The sequence below is a fragment of the Phalacrocorax carbo genome, chromosome Z (assembly GCF_963921805.1).
Source record: "Phalacrocorax carbo chromosome Z, bPhaCar2.1, whole genome shotgun sequence".
NCBI classification, from domain to species: Eukaryota; Metazoa; Chordata; class Aves; order Suliformes; family Phalacrocoracidae; genus Phalacrocorax; species Phalacrocorax carbo.
In genome coordinates, this window is record NC_087548.1 from 72,974,538 (window position 1) to 73,002,393 (window position 27,856).

A 27,856-nucleotide genomic window follows, 5' to 3' on the forward strand; every position below is an offset into this window, starting at 1 on the left:
CCTTCCTCTGAAACCTAAGGGAAGCATCGTAAGAATAAAAAGAGATGTTTCACAGTACATAATGTCAGAATGATTCATGAAAATGTTTGTCACTACTCAAACAATTAAAAAACATCTTTATTACAATTTACATTAAGGCATTTGACTTATGATTACTAAAGTTGTTCCTAAAGCAATCATAATATTTTATTTCTCATATGAAACTCCAAAATGAAGGATGTGGCACTTTTGGTGTGCATTGCTATTCCACTTGAGAACAGCTCCTACATAGAGTAGAAAAATCATCTCATGCAAAATGATACATATATAGTGTTAATACAGGTTCTTGGCAGTTAAATAGATGAGAAGTGTTCTGCATGTTTGACTTCACACACTATAAATATTTCCATTTATCTCAGTGAGATTACAATAACAAGGAGAGCAAAGTATATGTTGAAGTTTCCACAGTGTTATGGCTCTACAACACCACTCCTAAGCCGTACGCAAATAGAAATGACAAAAGTAATTTTCCACAACAGCAGCAAAACTCATAAGCAAGGAATAAGACGCTCTGTCCACTCATTGGGACTACGCAAATGTTTTCTGGGTCTGTATCTTTGTTTTTAAGTGAAAATAGAAAAGCATAAAATCCTGTAGTTATCTCTTCTTTCTAACCAAAGCATTTTGACTACTCAAGACAATACTTGGGTATGGCTGAATCACCCCTTTACAGTGCAGAGCTGGGGGAGGGAATAGATGGGAGGGAAAGTTAGAGAAGCAGTTATATAAAGGCTAACCCCAGCTTTGTTATTTCAAATAACCTCATTTCTCCTTGTCTCAGTATTATCAAGAACGAGGAAAGCCATAGCCCTGTGGACTGATGGGAGATATAAGAATACGTCTCCAAAGAGCAGAACTTGATCAATTATTCTCATGTGCTCTAGAGATGCAAAAAGGGTTGAGCCTCCTCTCCCTCTTTTATTACCTTGAGGATGAAGATCCAGTGGAAGATTTCAGTTCTGAGGAATGAAAAGATTTATTTTGAATTCAGTCTACACTTCTCCACCTACCCAGTGTAAATCTTTCCTGCCCCAAGCTTAACTAGGGTACTAGGTCTCTTTTTTTTTGTTTTGTTATGTGGTTCCTTACATACCCAGAGTGTCTGTTTCTTGCTGATTTTTCTCTTATGTGTAAACAAGGCCATCTCTCACAGCTAAAATACCTACAGCTTGAAGTACTTCCTTCACTCATTTATTTTCCTGTTCTTGAATACCTTAACTTTCTTTCTGTAGAGAAGACATTGCATAACCTCACACTCACAGACCATCCAGTTGCTGGTGTTGCTTCTTTTCTACCCTCACCTTCCTCACACTGGTGGTGAAACCTTGCCACAAGTTAGCACCAAGTTGTGGCCAACTGGGTGGTGATGCTGTAAAAAGGGCTGTAATGAGAGACCCTTTTGCTTGCAACTTTTAATGGCCTTTTTATCCCATGTTGTGGAAGTGGGCAGCACTTTAATAAACCATCTTCATCAAAGTATGCATTTAAATATTGATTGTCTGAAGATGTACACTGTATTGAAACTATGGTGACTCTACACAGGTCTATACAAGCTATAAATAGTTCATCCCTCTCTCTTACTTTTCCTCGGCAAGCACAATTATTCCAAACAGAAAATGCTGCAGAATAAGTGACTGCCTGAACATCACATTACACAATGTATTTGCATGACACAAAATGCTCATTTGCATAGTTATTGCATAGTAGGCTTTTCAGACCTGAACCACCCAAAGTAGAAAAATACAAGAAAATATTAGCCTGTTTGAACATGCTAAAGAAACAGGGGTGTCTGAATACATAAAAGAAACTCTGGGAAAACTAATAAGATCCCATCTGAAGGCAAATAAATTTCACACATACGAGTGGTATAAAGTAAGAAGATGGATGTGACTCACAGTTCAATTACTATACTTTTGTTCTGAATGCTCAGTGACAGTTATAAGGATGTTTTACAAGGATTAAGGAGGAACTGTAGCCAACAAGTACTAAATAATTATTTGGAGAGTAACCTGATATTTACCTTTTGTCTTACTGTAGCAGCTAGGAGCACTGATTAAGTGCTAGCTAGAATAAACACATCTGGCATAAAACTTGTCAATTTCAAGATTTGCCATGCAGGGAAAAAGAGGAAAAGGACTGTGGATGGAAAGATTAAGTAAGCCTTTTTACAGGATCTGTAGTAACTGTGGCTTAGTTGGTTTTGTTGCTTGCACCCTCTTTCATGCACGTTGAAAATATGGATCTCATCTCATGTCTTTGGGAAAGAACGATATGTTTTCAGAATCTAAAAGGCAATATCCAGTCATCCTGTAAAGCTAATTCTCTCCCTTTTTTCCCTGTCAACTCATTAAAAAAAAAAAAGGAATAAAAAAAAGTTAAGTTTTATACAGTTGAAGGTGACTTGAAGGAGGAAGGCAGGTCTTAGGTTTGGAACATAAATTTGAGTAAAAAGACAGATATTTTACAGCTTCTTGACATATGTTGTGACTTCACTTTCTGTTTCATGTTAAATATCACATTATTTAAATCATCTTCAGGTCTCATAATGTATCATCCATTTCCTGTAAAGGATGAAGAAATTAACCTAAGCATGACTGGGAAACATTCAGGAGGAGAATCTAGTAGAGTTTTGCATTATCAAGAAAGTACTGTGGAAAACCGGTTCCCATCATTAATATTTCCATCATTTCTAGACCATGAAAGTTGAATCATTGTCCTTAATCACATATATTTCAGGCTTTTGTTATTTGAAGGTAAAAAGCACATCTCTCATTGTAGTTTCACTTTCCACAGATTAGAGGTGAATCCCTAGCATTGTTGATCATGTTTGAAAATTATGTCTAAATGTAGATTTTTTTCCTTCTTATTGAGATGGAATTTGGTAGGTAGGTGCATTTATGCTACTGATCCAGTGGTTTGTAGACCAAAGTTTTCATTAGTAAGTTAGTATGTCACCATTTTGAAGTCCCCAAATGGGAATTACAAAAGGATGCATGATTTTTCAGAATGCAGATTGTCTGCAGCTAGTTTAATTCTGGATTCCTGTGTCTGAAGTGGACCAAAAAACAGAAAGGCAAATTAAAAATCAACAGCCAAACACTGAAAGGCACTTTGAAGATAGAGGTCTAGGAGATCTAAAAAAACAATCAGTCTTTGAATTCATCTGGAAAAAATGCTAGAATGCAAATAGCTTTGTTCATCAGACTCACATTTGTGTGGTTTCAATGCTTATTGACAAAAGAGGAAAAAAGTGTAGGGAACTTGCTTAGTACTTTACAGCTTTTTTTCCTCAGCCTATCAGATCTATTTCTTTCTTGGCTTTTTGTGTTTGGGGTTGTTTTTTTTTTTTCCCTCAGAGATTCAATTGATTATAACAGACAAAAGGGAAAAGCACTGTTTAAAACTTCAGTCATTTTTGGTTGTGGGAATTATATCAATCAGAAGTGTAAATCCTAAGGAGCTTGAAGAGATCAAATAATTTGTCCTAATTCTCTGAGGAAAACTAAAAGTGTATATCTAACTTTGGACCTCAGCAACTTGCTTAAGTAATGTGGTCCAGTACTTAACTAATCCTAGATAACGTTTTCCAGTTGTTAACCTAAATTTTTTGTTGTGAATTAAGCCATATGCATTGGTTTTTAGCTTGCAGTACACATGAAGATGATTTGATCATAATCTGCTAATAATAATTACTTCTAAAAGAAAGTTCATATAACCTTTGTCACTGTTTTTGTTTCTAAACAATATCTCTCTTGAAATATAATCATAGATTATGTTTTCTAAAACCTTTACTTTTAAACACCCTTCTGTGGGTCTTCCCCAAGGTTCTTAAAACATGGGAAAACTGGATACAGTTTTCTGTTTTCGGCTTGTCAATGTCAAATAAGAAATGCATTCATGTATGTCTTTTCAAATCACACTCCTGTTTATACATCTCAGAGTGAAGTCTCTCTTGCAGCATCATATTCCCATGACTCTTTCAGTATGATGCAGCAGTACCCTACAACCTCTTCTTCAGTACTGCTGTTATTCTCTGGTTTTTATATGCACATATGGTTATGATCCTACTTTTCTAAAGACCACAATCACTTGTCACTTATCCTTATTGAGCTTCATCTTGCTGGTAGGTCTCTCTGTTCTGAAAAGACCATTTTATATTCAGCATTTAACCACCAAATGTTTATAACCATTCTGCTTGCTGCAGTCCAGTCTTCATAACCATTCACTATGTTCCATCTTCCAAAACATGGACAGAAACACTGTCTTGACCTTAAAAGGTATACTCCAGGAGGTCCTTATTTGATACAGCCGTTCATCTGGCAATGAACTATGATGATCTATATATATTATTGTATACCCTTTTTACAGTAATTTAATTAACATTGTGCTTCCTCTTTATTCCATGAGAACACAATGCAGGTTAGCAACAAAGTTTTAAAAATTAACCTATACTACTTTTCTGCCTTATACAATATTATATGATCATAGAAGAAAATTGTTGTTGCCCAACAATTTGTTCCTGGCACATCTGTGTTTCTTAGTGTCATAATTTTGGGACCTTCTTTTGAATTAGGAACCAGAAATAAGACTGTGTAGTCTCCCTTCTCCTGAATCTCTGTTTAAAAAAGGAAAGAATATAATACCTTTAAACCCATTCTTCAGTGTGTATATGTATTACCTAATGATAGATATAGAGGAGAACTTTCAGCAAAGAGTAAATGCCCATGACATCATCAGACTCATTTGCTGTAATTTTATCACATATTTTATTCCACTAATCCATATTACAGTGCAGTATGTTACTATTAGTTTGAATAACCTTTTAGATATTTGCAGCTATGTGATAATTCATGGTCTAGATTTTGCTGATGACTCATCTCCAGCAGAATCAAAGTAGTACAGAGCTATGCATAATAATTCTGGTGCAAAAAACTGAGTTGTGTAAGCAGAAGAAACAAAACCTCCAGCATTTAAAGACACGAAAACTAGGCCAGCACCAGTAAAAGACCATTAAGTTATCCACAAGTGAGTAATTTTGACATTAAAAGAAAAACTAGTTATTTAGATAATTTTTAGCCTGCTCCTTCAAAGTAAAATCTTGATGATCAGTGTAAGTACGATAAGGGAAGTGGTTTTTGGAAGTGAGATTTGATCTTCGTAGCTAGTAACTGCAAGGAGTAATTATCAAAGTCTGGTCCTACTGCTTTCAAATATTGAGCCACTTTCTTATAAAAAAAATTGTAACATAGGTAACGTAAAAAAAAAAGTGTGCAAAGCTCTGTGAAGTTATGTGACAAACATGAGGGGGTGTGTATGCAAAATGAGGTAACTGCTTTTAAAGTAATGCTAAGAAAAAAGTATTTTTAATACCCCTTCTCAAGAGTGTATAGATAGTTGTCCACTCTCCACCGCTGTGCAATTATAGAAGGTGCGTGCTAAAAAAAGATTAACTTTATTTGGAGGAGGAAAATACAGTACTTTCTTACACCTTCTAAACTCCTACCCTTATACATTAGAGCAGAACTCTATCTGTACCTCTACTGAACCATAATTGCAAGCTGGATTTGTATTATCTTAATTGAATAAAACAAAAGATGCAAGTTGGTGCTTAAAAAGATGTGGAATCTATTTAAATAATTGCTTTACAAGGTCAAAACCAAAATTCCATGTACTATGCATGTGATCTGATTATCTGAAAATTATCTAATTACATATTATACAAACACTCTGGAATTTATAAGGACATTTTCAATAAAACAATAGAAGCAACAGCCACTATTTTACTCCACTATGCTGCCAGCAGGAAATATGCTGTCATACTAAAAAAGCTATCTTTGTGTAATATGTGCTTGTCCCTCAACAAATGAAAACAACTACAGGCTTTTGAAAAAGTAAAATCCATCTTTTAAGTCAATATTCCTATAGCTTTAATACCATGACTGGATATACTAATTACCGTAAGTTTATAACCATACATCTCTCTCCTGGAGAAACATATTGTTATGGTGAAAGTCTAATCTAACTGAATTGACAGTATTTGGGATGATTCACTGGAGAACTTAAAAGGACTTGTTATTTTTGGATAACAAACAGCATTAAAAATATTGATTATGTTTTTGCTTTGAATTGTTTCTTTTACTCAAGGTTAGTTCTCCTCCCATCTACACAGTGCTTCTCTGGCAAGGTGATCAATCACTTCAGGCTCTGGTTACATACTCCCCACAAATTAGAAGGGGCAAGGGCAAATTGTTATAGTTGAGTTCTGTGATTTGTGACCTTTTTTAAACTACCTACCTACCTGTGAACTTGAGAAATGCATCTTATAAACGAAATGTTTTTCTGCTCTTGGAATAGCCACTTGGCACTAATTTGTGTGTGTTAAAACTGCACAGTCCACTTAAGTCGCTCAACAAATTTGACCTTATCCCCATCTGCCTTTTGCTCTCTCCCAGTCACCTTGTGGTTTTACTCTCTGCCACACAATTAGAAGGGCCCCCAAATTTCAGGGACAAGCAAAGAGGTGTTTCCAACAAAGTGCATGTGCCAAAGATGCCTCCCTTCCCACGTCATTTGATTCTGCCTTTCCCCTTGTCTCTGAGAAAGCTTACTGTATTAAAACATGAAAGAAATTAGTCATCTTCTGGGTCCTTATTACTCCTCTTCCTCTTCTTCCTTGCTAGCTCCCGCTGTCAGATATGTTTTAGTGACAGGCTAAGGCCAAATATATGTGGTTAGATTATCAGGAGGATAGAACTGGTCTCACCTCTCTGCCCTTCATTTAACAAGTCTGAGTGGTAAGTCTTTATGTTTTTGCTTAGGTTTCAAGCTCCTCTTGGCACAAGTATCCAGCAACTTGTCTTTTGTTAAGAAATAAAGTTAACCTTGCCTTAAAGTATTATCCAAAGAAGATGGAAAGTTAGCCTTAATGGCCAAAATTAGATAACGTAATGGCTTACAAGCCCACACAGTTACTCTGGTTCTTCAGGAATCAATCACAAGGAGTTAAGTGAATGTAGCCAATCATTCTTTACAAAATAATGCTTTGTAACCTCAGGTTATATGCTCCATCTACATTCCTTTTAATTGCATTTTCCACAAAGCTTTCTTAAAAAAAAAAAAAACAAAACAGATCAAAGGTAAGCTGAACTCAGTATAAACTAAGTACTTCTGCTGGAAAATAGTGGAGCTACAGTATTCTAATCTGATGCCATTAGTCAAAAAAAAAAAAAAGCAGCAGCAGTTAGAAACAGGATTTTCTGCTCCTATAAAATGTCTTAGTGTGTACTATGGCTTATGTTTTGTAAAATGAGTAATTCCAAAGGTGATTATAGATCTTTTTTACATCAGCAATTAATTTTTGTTTATCTCTGCTCACAAACACAAGCTTCTATTGTCTGTTACAGAATTGAGCTGTGTGCTTTAATGTGAGCTTGACTGTTGTTTATTAAAAATCACAGTGCAATTCCTTCTCCTGCAGAGGAAATGGGGAATTGAAAACAAGCTACAGCAGTTTCAATGTGGAAGTGTTTTATCCTTTGTAATGAACTTGACAGACAAATGGACAGTTTGTTCTGGGACTCAAAGACATGTCACAACAGTGAAACAGATGAGGAACCCCGACCCCAGTTCAGGTACTGCTGGGACAGTGATTTGGGATGGAGATGTTAAGGTGTTTTTATTAAAGCAGAATCAAGTAAGAGAAACCTCTTTCTTTTTGCTGAAAACATCCTAATGACAGTTTACTTCACTGGATTATCAGCAACGTGATGGCTGTGCCACCTGAATTTCAATTTCTTAGCTTACAGCACAGATAAAATAGAACAGAGCTGGATCTCTGCTGCTCTCTACACTGGGCTGGTCTTATCAAGCATGAAGTTTGGCGCATTGCAAACCTATTCAAGTCATTATCTGTTGAGGACCTCTTGAGCCATCTCCATCTCTGCAATGTGCTGATAAGACAGCTGTTTCTGTAGCTGCAGTGCCTCTCTGGGCCCTGGTCTTCTTTCGGTGCAAACTACAGCTTTGTCACTGTGCCCTGATGCTGTCACTTTCTCTGTTGTGCAAGCGTTTGATCCAAGCACAAAAGAGGTTGATGGCAGCGATTGACTGGCAGGTGACACAGTCTTATTATTTTACAATTAAATGTGCATTACACACCACTCAAAGTACAAATCCTCAATAAAAGAAGCTACCTAAGCTGTGGTGCAGCAGAAATCTGCCTTTGTCTGGTCACAGTAGGAAACAAGCAAAGACACAATGATTTGAATACATAGACAGCTTCTTTCGGGAATTATATTTATCTGGACTAAGGTTCCACGGTTGTCTGTAGAAAATCTGAGCAGTTGTGTTTAACTTGTGTGGAACTGAGTTTTGAGATACCTTTTTAGTCTCAGCTGAAAGAAGTGGAAACATCCCACCTTTCCTCTCCCCATCCAAATGCTAACCTCTTTCTGATAAGTAGTTTTTATTAATATTCAGACATTGCTGCTTAATAGAATAGAGAAGAATATAACAGCCTCAGCAGCAGTGTTCATATTATTGTAGTTTTATACAATGTCCATATCTTATGACCACAGCGAGGGTCAGAGAAGGAGGTAAAACAATCGCACACTTACACTGAAGTGCAGAGCCCACGCAGGTATGTTTTGTACCAGGAAGTGTCTGATGCCTTGATCTGAAGCCTTCGTGCCTATTACCATTTATTTGTCAAAGTAACAGGAACAAACATAGGCTTGCACTGTAAAAATGACCCGTGGGATCCCCCAGGGCGCAGTAACACCCACACACTCACACACGCAGATGCACGCGTGTGAGCGTGCAGTTTCGCACACGACCACCACTCACTAGGCAGGAACATTCCTCTGAAGCGCCTTCGAGAGAGCCAAGCCCACAGCCACATCACCTACCTTACCGGGGGGTTCTTTTCCCAGGGAGGGGAAATGCCCATTTGGCGTCACGCTTTTGGTCCTTGTAGCGCCAGACGACCGACCCAGCCGGGCGGCGGTGCCGGGAGCGAGCCCCCGCCTCGGCAGCCGCCCCCGCCGCCGCCCCCGCCGCGGGAAGGGCTCGGTCGGGCCGGGCCGGGCCTGGCCGGGCCGCGCCGTCGGGCCGCGCCGCTGTCCCTGGTGCTGAGGCGGCGGCCCCGACCACCCCCCCCCCTCCCGCCCCAGCCCCCGCCCCATGCCGCCCCCCGGGAGCCGCCGCTGGTTTGCAGCCGGAGGCGAAGCGGTGCGTTGCTTGCTTGGTTTCTTCTTTTTTCTGCCCCCCCGCCCCCCGCCCCGCTCCTCCTTTATCCTAGTTGTTAAACCTCCTTCCGCCGGCGCGCTGCGATTGCCGCTTTCGCTGCCGTTCCCTGACCTCCCGGTCCCCGTCGGAGGGTTCGGCACGCCTGAACAAGCAGTCCCCTTCCCCTCCTCCTATAGCTTTCCCGTTTCCAAAGACTATTTAGTAAGCCATACACGTTTTAGCTTAAGGCTATGTCCAGACAGCCAGCTACTGCTAATGATAAAGACTTCTTTCCAGAGCTATTACCTAAGCAAAGGGGAACTTCTCTTTTTCCTGGGAGAAGGGAGAATTTAGCTTCCCCTCTTCTGCCATTGTCAGCATCAAGGGCCTCCGAAAACACACTGGAGATGAGAAGGGCCAATGACAAGACAATTGTCTTTAACGGCTATTTTCTGCCTAATTTCACTTTAGCACCGTGTATCGACAAATGTGGCAGACATGAGTGTGTTATTGGTAGAGACATTAAGCCTCGAAAGAAAATGCATAAAGTTTGGCTTTTGTCACATAAAGGTGGTCACTAATTACAGCTGGCGGGTTGTTCCTTTTTGGGGGGAACAGAGGGGAGATGAAATTGGAATCCTGAGTATCAGACCTGACAGAGAAGCTCCTGAGAGCAGTCTTTTAAAAATTTCCTCAAAGTTCAGAAAGACACACTTCTGGTTTCTAATATCATACATTTTGGCTTTCCTTAAAGCCAAGTTTCTTCAGTTCTCAGAACAGTTGTGTATTCATGTGATTTTCTTTGGGGGGTGTGGGTGCGTGTGTCAATATATTGAACTGTTCAGGAATTTTGGAGAGTTCATTTATTTTCTTCTTTTTCTTTTCCTCTTCTCATACATTGCTGACATTCTGCTAAGGAACAGTGTTGTCAGCGTAAACCCATTCAGCACAAACTGGACAGGTGAGAAAGTAACCAGCAACTAAATCTAGAAGTTCCAAGGACAGCAACACAGTACACAGGTTGTACAGATGTTTTATATCTGGTCTCTGCTCTAACCCATACTTCAAAACTCAGCCTAGAACAAATAATCACTTTTTTTTCTGAAAGATATATATAAAACTTATTGATGTATGCACCCACAACCTGAAGAGCCTGAGCACGTTTGTTGTTAATTGTTGTATCATTAGGAGGCTTTCAAAAGCAGCTTGGCTGTATCAAAGGGTAAAAGTTGCCACAACTGAACAAGAACGAGCATCATACACAAGCTGAACAACAGTGTAAACTCAGAGGACCTTCACCAATACTAACAGACACTGCTGAGAGCACAATTTGCACATGCAGTTCCACAGACTGTGTGTGAATAGACATCACTTCATGTAGGACTCCCGTATAAGCAGCTTTGAGGGACTAGCAACCCCCATCCTGTTCTTTATTCAGTCCTTAGAGCTGCTATCTTGGCACTTGTTCCACCAGGGAGTTATTCCCTTTTTCGGAGTGCTGCTGATTCAAAATGTTGGTGATAGATTGTAAATAATCACCTAAAGACAGTGTGTTCTAGAAAAAACATCAGGTGCAGTCAGCATATAACTAATTACATGAAATGTAAAATCAGGCCCTGTGTAACACTTAGTTATTGTCACAGCAGTGGGATAGGGAGATTATAGGAAACACACAATACACAAACAAGCATGTTTTCTCTTTCATTCTATTAATCATTTATAAACACTCAAGGACACTCTCGAGAAACACTGCTTTATGTCTCTATTTGAAATCACATGCCACTTTTTTGTGCCTTGCTACATGCAATTCTGAAAATATTCTAAATAAGCATTTCCTTTCTGCGGGGTGTAAGTCCTTTGCTATTGGAAATACATTATATACACTGGTTTGTTCTGTGACAGAAAAGGCACAAAAGAAATCCATGTCTAGGAATCATTTTGGATTCTGGAAAGAAATTACAATCCAGTGCAATGAAGGTCAAGCAGCATAAGGAATAAAAGGCAAATTTCTGAATACCATGCAGAATTTTTTTCTTCCATACATCACAACCTTTTTCTGCAAACACTTATCTGTGCAAGACATTGGAATCAATCACACAAGTAAAAGTTCTTTTATTTGCCTCTCCTCCCCTTCCTTCATCTGCCTCTCCTTCCTTTCCTTCCTTCCTCCCTTCCTTTCCTTCCTGTACTCCCTCCCTCCTTCCCTCCCTCCCCTTTCCCTTCCTTCTTTCCACCCAGAATGTTTATTCAAAGAAATATCACTCATTAGGATGTCCACTTTCAGACGTGCAAACGCCAAGAACAGTCCCCGGGTAGCGATATAACCTTTGCACGCGCTGTGCTGACACACGTATGGACAGAACTGTGTGCAGCCGGGAAAAACAAGAAGGAAAAAAAAAAAAAAAAAAAAGTTGCTTTCTCAGCAGCTCTTCGTTCGAGGGAATGGTCCGCCGAGAGCCGGCCGCCCCGCGCCGTGCCGTGCTGATGCACCGCCCCGCTCCCACGTGGCCGGCCGAGAAAACACGAGCCGCTGCTTCCCCACGCAGCCGTCCGCGCTGCGGGAGCGGCGCCCCGGTGCAGCAGCGCCCCGGTGCAGCAGGACCCCGTGCAGCAGGGTGCCTCGGTGCAGCAGGGCCCCCGCGCAGCAGGGCCCCGGTGCGGCCGTGCAATAGTGCAGCGGTGCAGCAGTGCCCCGGTGCAGCGGTGCAGCAGCACCCCGGTGCACCAGGGCCCCTACGCCGCGCCCCGCGGAGGCGGCCCAGCGGACCACAACGCAGCCTGAAACGAGGCGCCATGGAGCCTGCCAGAGTGGCGGCGCGGGCGGCCAATGGGCGGCCGTCACCTCGCCGGGGGCGGGTCGAGTGGGCGGCGGCTGGGCCAATAGGGGGACCGACAGCAGCTTACGTTGCGCCGGGGTGCAGAGAAGCTGCCGCGCGTGGCGGCGGGGTAGGCGCGGGCCGGCCGCCGGGTGGGGCGGGGTAGGGGGTGGCGGGCAGGGGGAGAAGGGGGGGCGCAGCCACCCGCTGGACGGACACACGCCCCCCGCGGGCGGGCGGACGGACGGACGGACGGACACACGCCCCCCGCGCGCGCCCCCGGGGCCGCGCAGCCGGGCACAGCACGCAGACGCACGCACCCCGGCGCGGCGCGGCGGCAGGCAGGGAGCCGGGCGGCGGGGCTGCTATAAATCTGCGGAGCGGTCCGCCTCCCTGCAAGGCACGGCACGGCGCGGCTCCGCACCGCACCGCACCGCACCGCACCGCACGGCGCCCCACGGCGTCCACCCCCCGCCGCCCCCCGCGCCCCCCGCGATGCGGCAGCTGGCTCCGGCGGCGAGCCGCTAGGAAGGGGCCGGCAGGCAGGGAGGGAGAGAGACACCGTCTTTTAAATCGCCCTTCCATCCCTCTTCTCTTTGTTCCTTCATTTCTCCCTCCCTCCCCTCTTTTTGTTCGATTGGGCTGCGAAAGGAGGGTAGTCCTGTCACTCTGTTTTTGAGTTCTTCCTCTTTTATTTTTTAATTTTCCATATTTTTTTCCTTTTAATTTTTTTCTCCCAGTGTTGGACAGTTGTGGGAGGGGGGGAGAGAATTTTTTTGCTTTGTGGTTTTTTTGTTCCCCCCCCCCCCCCCCCTTTTAGAACTGTCCCCAATTTAGCTCTTGTGTGTTGTCTTGAGAGAACTATCCATCTGCTTCTTACTCCTCTTTATTGGGAGAACTGCACCGTTACTTTCTTTTTTTTTAAGCCAAGGAGAGGAAGGTAAGTTGTGGCTCGATTCTTTCCGTGATTGTATGTGCGCGACAGGGTCCACGCGAACGCCTGAGGTGCATGCCGTGTAGAATTACGCTCATCACCTATGCTTGCTCCTTACTAACACCGCTCGGTGCCGGCGGCGCTGGATGAGGCGGGCCGTGCACATCGCAGCGCGCCGCTGGGGCTGAGTTACTCGCGGTGTTGGACCACGCTGCGTCCACGCAAGAAGGCGTGCGCGTCCCTACCCGTCCTGGCCCAGCTGCAAAGTTCCCAGCCCCGTCCCGCTCGCCCAGCTCCGGATACGTCCCCTTGCCGGGGGCGGGGGGGGGGGGGGGGGGGGGAGGGCGGGGAGGTGGGGGGAAGGATGGTCCCGAAGAGTACACATCCGCACGGCGCGGGTGGCGGGAGACGGATCGCTTTGAGGAGATAAACCTGCGTTTGCAGATTAGCCGGGATAAGACCCTTCCGGCGCTTAATTGCATTAGGCGCGCGGCGCGTCCTGGCTTTCCTGCGGGGCCGGGAGGCGGCTGCGTGTCGCGGCGCACAAAGACGCGCCGGGCGGAGCAAAAACGCGCAGCGCGAATGTCCCGCGGGCGCGGAGGGGCGCGGAGGGCCGGCGAGCTCTCCCTGCGACAAGTTGATTGCCGTCGGGGGTCGCGGGGTGGGGAGGAGGCCGTGCCCTTCCGCGGACATGACTAAGCCGCCGCGGGAGGGGGCGCGTCCCTTTGTTCGGGGCGGCGTGCGCGCTGTTTGCGCGGCGGGGCGGCCCCGATCTCTGTCCGTGGTCCTACCGGGGCGGCGTGGGGCGCGCGGAGCGGCCCGCGGTGCGCCCCACGGGGGAAGTTTGCATCCGCCAGCACCCCGCGGCAGGGATCCGGGCGAAGGGGCGGACGGGGCGTCCCGTCCTCGGGCTCATCTGCCGTCCTCTCGCCCTCAGTCCCCGTTGCGGTGGGAGGGTCCGCGCAGGAAGAGGAGGAGGAGGAGACGATGGTAAACGCTGGCGCTGCAGCGTGTGCTCCCGGCAAGGACTGGCCCCGAGCACTGCCATTGTTGTTTAATTTATGCCCAGCACAATGCTCCGTACGCACCTATTTCACATTTTCACAGAGGCACACACCCCCGCCCCAGTGACACCCCACGGGCGCTCCCCGCGGGACGAACAGCAGCGGGCCCGACGGAGGGGAGCCTCGGGGTCGCGGGCAGCCGCGCTTTCGCAGGGGCGGAGGGCGGTGGGAGGCGACAGGGGGGTCACCACGCCGCCGGGACCCGGGACGGTGCTGTTCCACCGCGTGTTGCCCGCCGGCGCGGCTGTCCGGAGGGGACGGCAGAGCGCTTTCTGCTGCCGCGCCGCTTTGGGCGGGGGCCGCGGTGGGAGGGGTGTCGTCCGCCCCGCCAGGCCGCTTTCGGGGAGGGGGTCAGCTTAGGACCTGCAGGGCTCGGCCTTTTGCGGGGAAAGGCGGCAAACCGGGGGAGAAGAGCAAGCACCGTAGGGGGGCCCTGCCCCCGCCGTGGACCCGGCGCTGAACACCGACGGGAAGGGGAACAGCAAGCTCCCACCCCGTCCCGCCCCAGCGCTGCACGCCGCCGCAGGTGCGGGGCTGCGGTCACGGGTCTGGGCCCCCCCGGCCGTGCCGCCGCCGCGGTACCGTGCCCCTCCGGCAGTGCCGCCGCGGGATGCCCGCCGGCGCCGGGGGCACGGCCCCGCGGGCGCGGGGCTTCTTGAGTGGCCGTCGGGGGTGTCACTCAGGCGGCGGGGGCGGGCGGTGGGCCTTTAATAGTCCGCCGCCGCCCCCCCTTCCCTCATCTTGCGGCGGGGCGGTACCGGCATCGCCGTCAGCGGCATCGCCGGCACAGTCAGCGGGTGAGGGTGCAGCAGGTTCCTCCTCAGCTCCCTTCCTTAGGCGGCGGCAGCGCTCCGTGGGACCTGCTGCTGGGGCTCCTCTTCCTCCCTGCTGTGGGGAGAGGTAGCGCGGGGTCCCGGGTGGGGGGGTTGCGGGGAGCCGCCGGTGCGGTCCCGCCAAAGGGGCGACGGGCTTCCCCACGGGGCACGCGTGGAGAAGAAGCGGATCCGGAGCGGGGCTGCACCCCGTGCGGGCGGGGGGCGGGGGGGGAAGGAGGGGAGGAGGGGCTGAGTTAGGAGCGGCCGATGCCTGACGAAGGGCCCCCTTGAAAAAGGGGTAAAAGCCCGGCGTGTGAGCAGACCCGCGCCTTCCCCGCTGGTTGCAGCCGGCCCGGGGCTCGCCACCGGCGTCGGTTTGTTGCGCGCCCAGTTAGTGCGAACTCTGAGGCGTTTGCAGTGGCACATCAGGAAAGGCTTCCTGTTGCTGACGGTGTGTGTGTTGTTTTTTGGTTGTTTTGGTTTTTTTTTCCCTGCGAGCGACTTCTCTCTTTTCCCCTTCCCCTTTTCTCCTCCTAGATGGGCTTCGTCGCTTTTTGTTTCACCCTTCAGGGTTTTCTGAACGCCTCTCCTCCCCCTCCCTTTCCCATGTGGTGCTAATTGGGCGAATTTAGCACCTGTTCTCCCGACAAAACATTGTTCAATAACCCTTTTGTTTTGTCTGCAACATCCCTCCGAATGACTTTTCGCCCCACCTTTTTCCTTCGCCGGGCCCTACCACTTGAGCTTAGTTCCCATTCTTCCCGCAGGCTGCACCTCTCTTTCCCTCTTGTTTAGGTCCGACCTTGCTTTAACCGGATTGCTGATGTCCACAATAGTGCATCTGCCGTCTCCTGCCCGCGCCGTCTCGTCTGGCGGAGGAGCTGCCGCCGCCTGAGCGCCGGGGTCAGCGGGTGGGCGCGGGTCCCGCCGCCCCGGGGCTGCTGCTTGCTGAAGGAAGGGGGTGCGGCGGCCCGCAGCTCCCGCCGCACCTGTGCGGCTGCAGAGCCCGGGGAGGGGAGGGGGCGTGCGAGACCTGTCGGCAGAGGTGCGGGCCGGGGGGCTCCGCTCCGGGGCGCGGTGGCAGCGCCAGCCGCCATGCGGGAAGGCGCCGTAGCCCCGGGCCGAGCGCCCGGTCCCGCGCGGCGGCGGGAGGAGGAGGAGGAGGAGGTGCGGAGCCCTGCGGGGCTGCAGGAGCTAGCCGCGCAGGAGGAGGGGTCCCCGGGGGTCTGGGGGCTCAGCGAGGCGCAGGGCTCCGTGGTCATCTGTTGTCTTTTACTCGGGGCGTTGCTGCGTGGTCGGGAGCCAGGGCCGGGCCCGGCTGAGGGGCGCCGGCGCCTCTTCCCTTCGCAGGGGCTGGTGCCTCGCCCGCCCTGGGCTGCCCTGGCGAGGTGGGCTCTGGCCCCCGCTCGGGTCCTGCGGGGCGGGTGGCTGCGCTCCGTCTGCGCAGCGCCGCTGATGGAGCAGCGGGTCCGAGCAGCGAGGCAGGTCCGTAGCCCTTTCGCCTCTATAATTCCCCGTGTACATCCGCTTAAATACAGGTGTAACTTCTTAGAGTAGTAAAACTGATTTTTATTAAAAAAAAAAACCACAGAAAACAATACTTAACAAAAGCTAAATAAATAGTCTTATTGTAGTTGATTTAAAGTAGATAAGACTAAAATGTGTTGCTGTATTTATGGAGTTTGGAAGACAACTTTGGTAATACGGTTTAGCAGCCACACAGGGTTTTTCAGTGGCTGATTTTCTTACAAGTGATATTTGATAAAGTAGCAATGCCCGATGAATTGAGTATTTCACAAAATGTGTCTGTACCTTCTTCAAAGGCAAAAGGTTCCTGGTTTTTTTTTTTGGGGGGGGGGGGCTAAAAAGCGTCTTTGCCGCTTGACTTTGTTATTTCTCTCTGCCTTGATGGCGAGTGCTAAACTCGGGCAGTGCAGAAAATACTACAGTAAGTAGGAAGGTGTTGAGGAAACCGACACCAGGGTATTAGCTAGACTTTTGCATTTTTTTCCTTTTAGTCCCACGGGTTCTGAATCCTGAAATTAATTCGGTTTTCCTCCTCCCCCTTTCCCCTGGCCTTTTGGAAATGTCGTGTTGGGGGTGATTGTTTCAAGAGAGGGCTTTGAAACTTTTTTTATGCATGATAGCTATAAATAATTTTGTTTGCAAATACAGAATTAGTAATTTCACATACTGTTTTGAATTGGATGTTATTAATCAGAGAGAAAAGTAGGTATTTTAAGTTTTTGAGGTGATATATTATCAAGAGTATTTGCAACTATAGATGCATACAAATGACCTTGAAGCTGCTAAGGAATTCTTATCACACTCATTAAAATCTGGCAAAGCACATCTTTAATGCTTCCTTCAAATGTCTTATGGCTGTACCTGAACTGATACTTCAGCTCAGCAATAGCTGTCTTAATTTTGTATGTTTTTTTTTCTGGTGGAGTGGTTGATCTTTTTCTGGATGCAGTAGAGATTTTTAATTGCTTTAGTCTTTGCAATGGGTACCTCTTCAATATGCTCGTATTTGCATAAAGCTCTTCCTATTATTGGCTTAATCATCCTAGTATAATATTTCTGCATGTAAATTTATTGCGACTTTCCCATATTAATGTGAACATCAGCGTTCATTCCTCTCCTTGGATTAATTTTAAAGGTTTTTTTTTTCAGTGAGAGGTGAAGATCCTTTTATCAGTGTGGTTTTTGTTGTCATTGATTTAATTATTGCTTCTTCAAATTGTGAACTATCACACTTCAGATTGAGCTGGGTGATCCAGAGTGAGTTGAATTTGTTCTAGACAGGTGCTAGATCTGGAGTATCTGCTTAAACACAAAACAAAGTGGCTTTCAGATTATTTCCCAAGTTTCTGGATGGCAATCAATACTCAAACTACAGTGAAGCCCCAGGCTGAATTTTATTAAAGCCCCTGTATCACTAAGCTAGATTTTTAGGGGGACAAAGCTCAACTTGCTTTATTTGGGGACTAAGTAGGAAATAGATGACATGTGGTGCAGCGTTCTAAAAGCCCAAGGAATACTTCAGCCTTCCTGTGCTTCTTAAAATAAGTCAGTGCCATTGCAGAGGTGGACTTTGCAGGTAAAAATAGTACAAGATGCAAGTGCAAGCTCCTTCCTAGTAACAGTGGTGTTGAAATGCTGCTTTTATAGGTAAAACTCTTGCTGTCTTACAACATAATGGTTTTTTATTATATTTGTTGCCACTGTTGTTCATAGCAATAAACCCAATTGTTAGCTAATGGATAACCACAATTTGTTATGAATATACATTTCAATCTTGCTTTAAAGCTATCTTTGCTATTGCTGTAATGCTTTTCTGATAGATGCTAGTGTCTACAGAGAGCAGTGAATGTTACCAGCTGTTGCTAAGACTTTAAAAGTGAGAGAATGTTGCCTTTGTGCACAGAGCTTTCGTTTCCTGACAGCCCCCAAATCAACTGAAAAATCACAATACTGTCCAGCAGGATTAGCTGATGGTGCTTTGGGTTTTGACATTTGTAGTTCCAATTCCAAAGGAAGCCATTATGTTTTTTTTATCTGTTGCCTGTGAAAAACCACCTAATTTGACTTACTCGGAAGGGCTAGTTCTGGAGAAGCTGGTATAACAGAGTTAGAATTCGTAGCTTTTAGCTACTACTACCGATGGGTCAGATCAAGATGTTTTGTTGTGTAATCCATGTTGAAAAAGTCATCCTGAGTTTCTGGTGGCAAAATAAAATACACAGAGGCAGGTGTCTTGACTGATACCCACTGAAGCTCGGAGAAACTGCCAATATTGAGCAAGCTGCTCTTGCCCAGTAGGCATTGCTGTTGATTTGTAGGGACTCCTAGCATCTAATATTTTGCCACTGAGCAACTAAATATCATGCTAAATTTGACAGAAGCTGTGGTTAGAACAGCTAATTGTTGGTCTTCTCTGTATTTGGAAGTGCTATTTTCTGTGCAGAAAAGCTGTATGCTTTTTGGTGTACGGTCTGAAGAAAGTATACCTGGGAAAGATGACCTCAGTGAAACACTTGGCTTTAGTGGTCAGCGGTTTTGTAGAGAGTTCAGTTTTTCCAGCTTTAAAACTAAGTGATGTAGTTACAAACACCTTATGGCAGAAATCTTAAGAAAAGCATGCTTTCTCAGAAACTTATTTAAAAATTCTAAGACCATATCAAGTTTTTGAAATAGCTCACGGTTTAAATCTGACTTCGCTGGCAAAACACCTGGAGTTTCAGGAGCCGTAACTATATAATGACCAAAGTCGTAATGGGAAGGTCTTACTTGCACACATTTGAAAAATGCAAATTGGGAACAAGCTGAAGCTTTCCAGATGGAGCTTAAACTAGTGTCACACTGCTTCCTATTCTGTTTGAGCCACTGTTCCTTGTGGTACTCCAGTACTTAAGCAGCAGGGGTTTTCATTTGTTTTGATAGTCATACTAAGCCTGGACATAATGTGGGTTTGGAAAAAAGCTATAGTTGCCTAATAGAAAGTCAGGATGAGTGTTAGGTGTTTAAATGTTGTAGCAATGCTTTGCTATTGTAAGTGCACCAGTCTAGGGTCAGAATGAGGATTGTTTTAGACAGTCCTAGGCTTCACTCCATAAAACATTTGTGATACTGATTCTCCATTACCTCATACAGTTCTGACATTGCTGGTGACTCAGACAGTGCTACCGCTGATTAGAAACCGTGCAAACAGATGATCAGACTTGACGAGGCTGTAAGATGTTGCAAGAATTAGTATCTTGGTTTGCTGTATTCTTTTTTTGCTAAACCTGCAGTGGTTGACCAAGTGACTCGGAAGCCAGAAAATATCGAAGTGCTGAGGACACTAGGATCTTAAGGACTCCAGACACTTTCTCTGGTCTTCAGCTCTGTGGAGTAGATTCAGAGAATGTTACGCTCTGGGCAGTTACTGAATTGCTAGAACATAGTGTAAAGTGTGTGTGTGCAGTTTCTTGAAATCTTAATTACCCAAGTGCTGGTAAAATAGAGAACTCACACATTCAGATGCTTTGTAAAACAGCATCTATGCAGAGGTAGGAAAGGCTGTTCAAGGTGTCCTGAAATATTCACTGTGATGCATTGAGCAGCCTTTCCATAGGTCTGTGCTAGCTGCATTTGCTTTCAGACTCCTAAGGGTGAGTTTGTTTAAGTACTTACTCAGATTTAACTGAATAAACTTTATGCATTTTTATGGAATGAAACTGCCATTGCATGTTTGATGGAGTACTCATGTTCTTCTGTACTTTAAATCTTCATGACAGAAATAAAATTAGTAGGATTTGTTTTACAGAATGGATGAATGGAGTTAATTTCTGGGAAATTAAAATAAATATTTGTAGACAAATCCCTTAGTCATTTTAACTTAAAAGGGTTGAGAGAATTAGATTCAGCTGTGGAAAGGGAGAGGTAATGTAAATTCAGCTTCTCTACCAGTAGAGTCCCTGCTTCTTACCCTGCTGATAATATTTTTCAATACCATTCTTTATTTTTTCAGAAGTAGAATTATGGTCAGAAGGGGTTCTTGGAGTCAGCTTCCCTGTGGCTTTTCTTCAGTTGCCTGTTTCTTATATTGATTTGCTGAAAGTTTCTGCCATATTACCTGGAGTGAGGTAGAGGAGGAGGGAGGACAGAAGAAAACAGGTGGATACTCTTTATGCCATTTCCACCTGGCTGAATTGCCAGGATGAGGTAGTGGTTCCAGTGAGTTTTGCAGATATTCAAACTGTAGCTACATGCTATAGGACCTGAACATGTGAAAGGAGTCCCTTAGGCTGGTCTTGCCTTCAAGGTCAAGGCGAGTAGTGGATACATTCCAAGCATTAATGTTCATGGTATCTAAATTGTGTTTGGTAAGGAAAAATGTCTGGTTGAGTCTTTAATCTAGAGCTGTGTCTCTCTAGTCTGTGTAATGACATGGGAAACTTACTGTTAACATACCTTAATGTAGATAAATCAGCTAAGGATTTCATGGTTATGTCTGTTGTTAGTAATGGATATCAAAAATGAGGAATTAAATAGCTAAATGGTAGGAAAAGTTCAAGGGTTTGCCTGCCTAGTGTTCATACGTAGCCTTGTGAGCTTGGCATTTTCTGTTTGCTGCAGAAACAGCTGTGCCTGGGCTTAAGCAGCACCTTCAGAGAAGAGTATGCTGAATGGCCAAGTAACTTTTGATAGCTCACAGAGCCAGCTCATGGGCACAAATGTACTTGTTTACCTACAGAAATAGTTAAGGTTCCTGCAAGGCTACTCCAGGTGATTGTGTGAGAAGTGTGTGCCAGGTGGGGAAGAGAAGGTCCCTTGGAGCTCTGGTCTAGTAAAGGGGTGTTTCTGATGAGGAATCTGGGTGTAGGAGGGAGTTGGTATTGTGGCCATTGTTGTGGACGAAAAAGTTGTTTAGGGGTGTTTGGACTTCTGAATTCGCTTTGAGCATGTGCATGCATAGCCATTGCATTGAAGTGGGTAATATATAGCAAGAATGCTAGCAGCAAATATGCCTTCACTGTGTTTCCATTTTTTTTTTGTAATGGAATCTCTGTTTTGGTGCCATCCTTTTTGGTTTTCTCCTGAAATGCCAGAAGACTAATGCTGTGACCTCTGTTTTTATTTGTCCATTAGCATTAAATTTCATGCACATCAACTCAGTTTAAAGGCAGAGCAAGATCTTGGGATTTACATACTGTTTCTGTATCTACTGTTCATCTCCAGTCTTGAGCCAGCAAACATAACTAGTTAAAGGTAAGAGGTCGACACTGTTGCTTGCACAGTTGGTTTAAGAAGGCCTTTTAAATCTTACAAATTTAAATCTTGAAAGTCTAATAACTGTGATAATTGTAATTAGGGATATTATTTTTATCTCTAGTAACATGCTTAGAAATCTTGTCAGACTTCCTGCTGTAGTTCCTTTCCACCCAAATATGCATTAGAGGCAGGTTTCAGTTTCCAAAAGAGGGACAACTGAAGTCATAACTCTAAAACACCATATGCGTCTTGTAACAAGCTATGCTTGTACTGCATGCATGCATGCAATAATGAAAAAATCAGTTTAACTTTTGTCATTTTGATGTGCTTACACCTTGAGCTATAAACCAAAATTGAGTTTCTGACCTAAAACTGCTGTTGCTGATCTGGCTAGAGCACCTATTCTGGAAAATTGCTGACAAAGTGAATTGCATAAAGCGAGGAAGACTTTAGAAGCTGCTTTTGCATTCAGATAGCTAAACTGTAAAACTTGGCACAGCAATGGCACTTGCCTTGGACTGCATCCATGGTTGAGATGTTGGTAGGCAAGATGAGAATTACAGCCTCATTAACCAACTGAGTTAGCTGAATTTTTTCCTGTAACAGTTGAGCAAACTGAAAGAAAATTAAATGGAGTCATGCTTGTCTTTTTGATAAGCTATTTTTATAAGGAGAGTGGTTCTTGTAATGAAATTTCTCTGAATCAGTGCAGCTGAAGGATATAAAACTAGCCATCCTGATGGAGACCAAGGCTGTTTTTTGATATAACGCTGATCAAGGATCTCTTCTCTGTTGAAGCTGTAACTGGACTGTAGGGTTACTTTTTTGTGTGGAAGGTTCCTTGCACAGCTCAACATCTAGAAGCAGTCACCAGCTCATACATTGAGTGGTATAACATGGATTAGCAACCTAATCTAGTGGAAGATGTCCCTGCCAATGGTGGGATGTTAGAACTAGATATTTAAAGGTAGCTTCCAACCCAAACCATTCTGTGACTCTATGATAAAGCGTCTGTGAGAGGGACATTCTGCCCTATTTGGGTAACATTAGGAGAAATAGAGATTCCATTATTAATCTTCGGGTTTGATAATCCAGTCTTTCAGAAGTAACTGTTACAAAAGGATAAGATACTGGAGACTTCTGTTGTGGCAAAAGTACAACCTGTTTTTCTTTTTTGGCCTTTTCTGATCTTTACAAATGCTGCATGTGTGTAATCCAGCAGGGTAAGGATTACCTGTCTCGAAACACGTTTAGGTGTTTTGAAACAAGAGATGTCAATGTTCCTGAAGAAATGCTAAGTCAAACTGCCTGTCTGATAGTTTATGTAGGAATAACTTCCTTTTTTGACTTAACTGTGCAGTATCCAATTTAACTTGCAGTTCTGCCTATCAATCTCACATAATCTTGGCGTGTACTCTGAAATGCCCAAGGTCAGGGACCTAATTTTAGTGGCTGTTGCTAGTACTTTTTCAGATATTCTAGTAGTGAAAACTAATGACCATCTAATTGTAGCTGGCCTCCTGTTTGTTAAATTGGGTTGAGTTGCCCTTTTAAAAACTGATTTATATATCTTTTTCATTACTTGCTTGCTTAAGAAGGCTGTGCTGCTTTTATCTGTATACATCTGAAAAATGTGGCTGTTAGGCTTTTAGGAAGAGCTGTAGGCATGTGATTTTAATCATATGTTTAGTCCAGATTATGATAACTTTGAGTAAATGCCCCTCAAATGCCGCATGTATGCAGGACTTTCCATTGACCTACATAAATGGATATGAAATGGTATACTCAGGTACAGCATGATGTAGACAACATCTAATACTGGCTGGGCAGCATTGAACACTTGAATGTTGATGGTAGGTGTTTGTCATGTGTAATATGTATGGACTGAAGGGTTATTTAATCCTCACTGGAAAAATACAGAAGCTGTACAACAGGGTTAAATGGGAATAAGAGCATCAATTTCTTGAAACATGAAAGTATTTGAAGTATTGTGGATATAGCAAAGAGGTGAAACTACCTTTAATATTTGAATGCAAGATGAATAGTTTGAGCAGTGTTTGTGACCTAAATTTAGACCTTGTAAAGCTGATCAGGCTCTTGGGACATCTGTTAAGGTATGCCTGACTCCATGTAACTTGTTAATTCTCTTGGAAAACTCAGAAGACAGTGGGTATAGCTCATGAGTTCCTATCTTCCAGATGTGCCCTTCCTTCTGTACATGTCAGTTCTGTTTTCTTTCCTGACTTGAGGAAGATGATGAGCTTGCTTGCATGTGTACAACACTACGGTCTTAAATTAGTGACAACCTCCAAATTGAAACTTTGGTTCAATGGGTCTAAATAGTGAGAAACCATTCCCATAGCAGAAGGACCTCTTTGCCCAGCAGCCTGTGTAGGCAGTTTATGAAGCAGGCTGTTTCATACTTCATTCTTCTACAGGGATTTATAAAAGTAAGAGAGAACCTCCTCCCCTTGCTCGTCCTCCATAAGCCTCCGTCTGAAGCTGGAGGGGTGAAGTTGGTGTTTTTGGTGAGCTTGGACATGCCTTGCTTTTAACTAGCTGGTGTCAGTTCCCATGGAGGCTGGTGAAGCCAGTGTCTTGCTGGAGCAGATGCAGGTTCCCTGGGACCTGCCACGATGGTTTGGGAGATGCTGGAGAAGTGACAAAGCCACTGGGAGGAAACTCTGTGGGCTTGAGGAGGCAGGGAGGAGAAAACAGCATACCAGGGGTGATGGGTCCCACTTCCCTGAGGGGGCTGAGGGCAAAAAGACCTATTTCAGTCTCCATATCAGGAGTTTGAAGCTTGGAGCTGAAGTTGCATGGGGAAAATAAACTTTGTCCAGCGGTTTCTCCTGCTGTATGTCAGTGGAGGACTTCATGTAGTGGTAGGCACCAAGATGTGGTGCTTCACCCCAGGAAAATACTTCTGTTGCTACTTGTGTAGCCCTGTGCTGGCTGAGAAATAGGAGCTTTGTCTGAAGTCTCAGCACTTCTCGTAAATGGCTGCAGTTCTTCTTAACTCTGCAGATTTTGCCAGGAAAACAGCGATCAAGCAAAACTGAAGTAAGACTTTGAGGAGGGATCCCTCCTCTTTCTCCACCCAGAGCTTCCTAGTTGGGTAGCGCTGATCTGTGTGTGGACTTAGGTGAGAGCTGGCTGCCTAACTCGCCCTCTGCGGAGCAGTAGCTTGCTGCACTGGGTGTATGAGGCAGGGTGAGCTCTCTGGCCGGAGGCCTGGGCTTGCCCGTACCAGGTGTGGCCGGATCCAGCCAGATCTGCTGCAGGACCCAGCCAAGCCTGTCAGGGGAGCCAGTGGTGCCTCAATGAAAACATACTTAAAGGACAAAATAACACACAGGTGGAGAAGAATGAGGAGGGAAAAGTGTGAGGAAACAGCTCTGCAAGCACCCAGGTGGGAGGAGAATGTGGTGCTGGTGGTCTGGGGCAGACATGGCCCTGCAGCCTGGGGAGGAGACCATGATGGAGCAGGCCCTTCACTGCAGCCTGTGGAGCAGACCGTGCTGGAGCAGATACATGCATGGCAGCCTGTGGAGGACCCCTTGCAAGACCAGGTGGATGTTTCCTGAAGGAGCTACTGGCTGTGCAGGGCCCTTGCTGGAGCAGGGGAAAGTATGTCTGTAAACCCCCATCCTCCTTGACCTTGCTGGGGGATGGTGGGGAGGAGACAGGAGTTGGGAATGAAGGATTGAAATTTATCCTGGGAAGGTAGGGGTGGAGGTAAGGGAAAGGTTTTAATTTGTTTTTGTTTCTCACTAGCTAAACCCATTTTAATTGGCAGTATACTAAATTTTCCTTGAGTCAGTCCATTTTGCCTGTGACACTAACTGGTAAGTGATTTCCTTGTCTTTTTCTTGACCTATGAGCTTTCTCATCCTGTTTTCTCCCCCTGTCTTGTTGGAGACTGGGAGGGTGCCTGGCAAGCCCACCATGCATGTCACTGGCTTAGTGTGTGTCAGAGGGCAGTGAACCTCTGAAAAACAGGCAGTGTACTGCTGGCCAGACAGAGCTGGCTAAGCAGAATGGTACATAAGGGTGAAGATGGTTTGTGTGCCTGTGGTATGTGGCTTCTCCAAAGTCTGTCACCTAGTTAACCAGGCTTCAAAGTGGTCAAGGACTGTGCATGCAGGGTCTTATTAGTGAAACGCTTTGTATTTTCTTCTGTGCTCTGAGTTGTGCCTGCAGGAAGACATAGTTGCTGTAAGTGTTGTAGGTCCTCAGGCAGGGTAGTTGCTAGATGCTTTTCTGTATGAGTACCTGACCTGGCAAAAGATTTTTGTCTTTATTTATGCTGGCATTTGAAGTTTTTAAATTAATGTATTCCTTCCAGAAGAGGTATTCCTGTCACCCATATATCCTGCCATTTCCAAGAGGGAGTCAGAACTTGGAGGTTTTCTTATTTTTAGGTAGGGAATACTTGCATGGCCTATGACTTGCTCCATTCTGCTTTTGTTTGCTAAACAAAGAAATCCCTATTGAAGTTGGTCCTGTCACCTGTCTGTGGTCTAGGCAACTGTTGTTAATGTCTTGTGTTCACTGCCATGATTAAAGATACACGGTCATCCTGCCCCAGTGCTGATACCTTAAATCATCTCTCTACTAGGTCTTTGTCCCTTCTTTTGAGCAGTGGAGGATTTAGGGTGTTGGTATTGCATGGTATACTCAGATGCATAGTAATTGCAACTTCAGCTTGCAGGTCAGCCCCCCTTAAGAAGTGCCTGGATATTAAAACTTGCCTCCTCAATTGTCTGCTTTTAAGCCAGCGATAAACTGATGGTCAGTCCCCATTGCTATCCTGTGTCCTGTTTTTCAGTATCCATAGTAAGTGAATGGACAGTCATCTGAGTCTATAGTGTCAGTGCAGAGCCATAAAAATGATGGGTACATAAAAGTAGGGGCTGATGGTAGTGGTCCAAGATAGACTTTAGTGAGGTGTAGAGGCATCTGCTTTATGGATGTGCTGTTGTAGGAGGGTTGTTGCTGTCAGATGTCTGTGATGCAGGATGCTCTAGAGGGCTTGATGAGGCTTGTCTGGCTCCTAGACAGTTATCCACTGTTTGCTGCTTACGCCTGTGGGCAACAGTGACAGTCGGGGGAAGACTGAAGTAAATCAAGCACAGAGCTCTGGGAGTGCAAGCAAAGGACATGGGAGCTCTGGAGGAGGTCTTCTCAATCATGCAGTTGAAGTGTAAAAGTTTTGGTGGTAGCAAACACTGGCAGTTAATAAATGGCTTTGTAGCTAGTGTTGTGTACAGTGTTTTGCCTCTTATGATGGTGTGTCCCTCCTTAAGGGAGGAGGACTAAGCGAGATATGTGGGACAGCTGATGAAGTCAGGCAAGAGCATCCTTGCCAAAGTGTTTGCCAACCTGGGGAAGAGGACTTTAAACTAGGTATGGTGTGTGGGTGTGGGCAGTAGTAATAGCTTGCACTTAAGTAATTGGTAAACAAAGCCCTTGTTTTCACAGCGTGGTTGAAAAATCTTTTATGTGGGGGTAGCTCTGAGTTGCTGATCTAAAAAACTAGAACTGTATCAGAGGGACAGGCTGGTGTAGGTAGATGATGTCAAGATCAGATTCTGCTTTGTCATCTGTGCTCTTTAAGAGGTCACTGGTTGGGAAGATGTGCTGTAGCTTTGTTTCATGTGACGTAAGCTTTATGTAGAGAAGAAGCTGACAAATCCATCCTGGAATAATTTAATAACCAGAAATGGAGCAGAGTATGAAACTACCGGCTGTTCTTATGAGTGCTGTTTGAAGTGAAATTAAGTCCTTTGCACTGCTTAACAGTTGTAATACAGCTGATACTCTCTCCCTGTCCTCTCCTTCAGGCTGTAGGATTTTGGGATAGCAATTAGATACCTACTATTGTTACCCACTATGTGGGCAGATGCCGTTATGAGTTTACTTTACACTTAATGCATGTCATCAGTTGGCAGTTTTTCTCCAAGCTTTTTCATGAATAGTAGTAGAGCCAAATGTTTACTGAGTCTGAGGGGCTGTATGGTATCATTCTTCTGAGAATAGTTTTGGGGTAGTTGAGTTGAGTGAGGTAGACTGAATAGTTTGTGTTGGGGCTAGCAAAGATCAAGCCATGCAGCCAAAATGTGGGAGTGATGATGTGGGGAAACTTGCTCTACCCAGGCTGGTGGATCCAGCCGTGTGAATGGTTTCCAAGGAAACTTGAGA

At 45.2% G+C, this 27,856-nt stretch overlaps 1 protein-coding gene across 8 annotated transcripts in view; it reads left to right on the forward strand.

Annotated features, from left to right (window-relative positions):
- The first annotated feature begins 12,163 nt into the window (after positions 1-12,163).
- ELAVL2 (ELAV like RNA binding protein 2) overlaps positions 12,164-27,856 on the forward strand; it is a 96,399-nt gene continuing 80,706 nt past the window's right edge. For 3 of the 8 annotated variants that reach the window (XM_064438418.1, XM_064438421.1, XM_064438423.1), the window contains exon 1: positions 12,942-13,020. The gene's annotated coding sequence lies outside the window, so the exon portion shown is untranslated. Of the gene's footprint in view, positions 12,211-12,941; positions 13,021-20,940; positions 21,650-27,856 lie in introns of those variants that run through there. The other 5 variants (XM_064438424.1, XM_064438420.1, XM_064438425.1 and 2 more) reach the window with 5 other exon arrangements.